This window comes from Nansenia antarctica, assembly GCF_963989245.1.
Source record: "Nansenia antarctica genome assembly, chromosome: 3".
Lineage (NCBI taxonomy): Eukaryota > Metazoa > Chordata > Actinopteri > Argentiniformes > Microstomatidae > Nansenia > Nansenia antarctica.
The window spans coordinates 62,717,600-62,720,099 of NC_137688.1; the positions used below are offsets into that span (position 1 = coordinate 62,717,600).

A 2,500-nucleotide genomic window follows, 5' to 3' on the forward strand; every position below is an offset into this window, starting at 1 on the left:
ATAACACGTGATGAGACACACTGTTTCTCCACTCAACCTCTCTCTCTCTGTCTCTCTCTCTCTGGAATGGAATGGAATGGAATGGAATGGAATGGACTTTATTTGTCATTGCTACAGTACAGGTACCAAACAACGAAATTTAGGAGGGGTGGCTCCCCTGGTGTTTAGGAAAGGAAAAAGAAAACACATTTTAGAAAAAGCATAGATGCATAAAATCACAAGAAGGTAAGGAGCTGGTTTACATCAATAAAGGCTATGTACACAATCCACTGTACTATACTGCACAGATAGTCAACTAGGGTTGTCATATTGCACAAAAAGTATTTTTTCACATTATTTTAAAGTGTCACAGTTTGCAGGCTTGAAAATGTACTTGTTTGTGCCTCAGCACTAGCTGCCATACAATCCGTCCGGACTGTCCTGGGCCCAGAACTTAGGCCTTTTCTGTGTTCAGGGCCTTGACGGCCCTGTGGTAGAAGCTGTTCTTCAGTCTGTTTGTCTTAGCGGCCGGGGTCCTGTACCTCCTGTTCGAGGGCAGCTTGACAAAGTGTTCGTGCCCAGGGTGGGTCGGGTCCTTGGAGATCTTGGAGGCCCTCCTGAGACAGCGTGTTTTGTACAGCTCCTCCAGAGAGGGGAGGGGGGCGCCGGTGATCTTCTGTGCTGTTCTCACGACTCTCTGTAGCTCGTTTCTCTCCGCTGTTGTGCAGCTGTGGAACCAGTTGGAGATGCCGAAGGTGAGGATGCTCTCCACTGCGCCGTGGTAGAAGGCCACCAGTATCTCCTGCTTGTTGTGTTGTTTCCTGAGGCATCTCAGGGTGTATAGCCGCTGTTGTGCCCTCTTGATGGTGCCTTTAGTGTTGTCCTTCCAGGCCAGGTCATCCCGCATGTTGTGTCCCAGGAATCGGAGGGTTGAGACTATCTCCACGCTCTCTCCGTCGATGAGCAGGGGCTAGATCTCGGACTTTTTCCTCCTGAAGTCTACGATGAATTCCTGGGTCTTTGACTTGTTTAGCAGCAGGTTGTTAACCTTGCACAGCTTGCTCAATTGCTCTACCTCATCCCTGTACGCCGCCTCGTCCCCCCCCGAGATACATCCCACCACGGTGGTGTCGTCTGCAAACTTTACGATGTAGTTGCTGGGGTGGATGGGGGTGAAGTCGTGGGTGTAGAGGTTGTAGAGGATGGGGCTTAGCACGCAACCCTGGGGTGACCCAGTGCTGAGGCTGAGGGCTGTGGAGGTGTGGGGGCCCACCCGCACCCTCTGGGGGCGGTCGGTCAGGAAGTCCTTGATCCACGCACATATAGAGTGTGATAGACCCAGGTCTAGTAGTTTGGTCACTAGCCTGTCTGGAAGGATGGTGTTAAAGGCGGAGCTGAAGTCCACGAAGAGCAGTCTCGCGTAGCTGTTTCCCCTCTCCAGGTGGGATAGAGTGGCGTGGAGAGTCGTCGCTATGGCGTCCTCTGTGGACCTATGGGCTCTGTAGGCGAACTGGTATGGATCCAGGTTGGGCGGGAGGCGTGTGAGTATGTGGGCCCGGACTAGTTTCTCGAAGCACTTCATGATGATTGGTGTGAGTGCCACCGGGCGGTAGTCGTTTAGGCAGCTCACCGTGCTTTTCTTCGGGACTGGGATGATAGTTGAGGTTTTCAGGCAGGGTGGGACGGTGGCCTGGGACAGGGACTGGTTAAAGATGTTGGTGAAAACCCCGGCCAGCTGGTCGGCGCAGTCTCTCAGCACCCGTCCCAGGACGCCATCCGGCCCCGAGGCTTTCCTGGGGTCCACCGCCTTCAGTACGCGTCTCACCTCGTGCTCTGTGAGGGTGAGGCTGCTGAGAACTGGAGAGAGTGGTGTCTGTGTTGTGGTTACCTCCGTTCGCCCCTCGTCGAACCGGGCGTAGAAGGTGTTCAGCTTTCCCGCCAGCAGGGGGTCGTCCTCTGCGGCTGTGAGCCTGTTGGCTCTGAAGTTTGTCATCTGCTGAACCCCCTGCCACATCCGCCTGGAGTCGTTGCTCAGGAGGCATTCCTCAATCTTCTCTCTGTGCTCTGCCTTGGCCGCTTTGATGCCGCGCTTTAGGTTGGCCCTGGTGGAGCTGTACAGCGGTGTGCGCTTCCCTGCGAAGAAGGCGTTGTCCCTCTCCTTTATCAGTTTTTGGACCTTCCCAGTCATCCATGGCTTCGTGTTGGGGTAGACCCGGACCCGTTTGTCCACGGTGACTGAGTTGGTGCAGTTCACTATGTGGTTCAAAACCGACGACATGTACTGTTCCAGGTCCTCATGCTCATATTCCTGCCATAGGGTGTCATTTAGGCAGATCTGCAGTGGAGCGGACCCTTCTGGCCAGGTTCTGACAGTCTTAGTGGTGGTGGGAGCACTTTTCCCCATTGTAGTGTATGCAGGAATCAGGAGGATTGACACATGGTCAGACATGCCTAGATGAGCTAGCGGACTAGCCTTGTAGGCACGTTTGATGTTGGTGTATACCTTATCCAGTGTTTTTTC

General features: G+C 53.9%; 1 pseudogene across 1 annotated transcript in view; it reads left to right on the plus strand.

Annotated features, from left to right (window-relative positions):
- The window catches only part of LOC308154258 (exostosin-1b-like), a 189,393-nt pseudogene that overhangs the window by 172,800 nt on the left and 14,093 nt on the right, over nucleotides 1-2,500 (plus strand). The window lies entirely within an intron of this gene.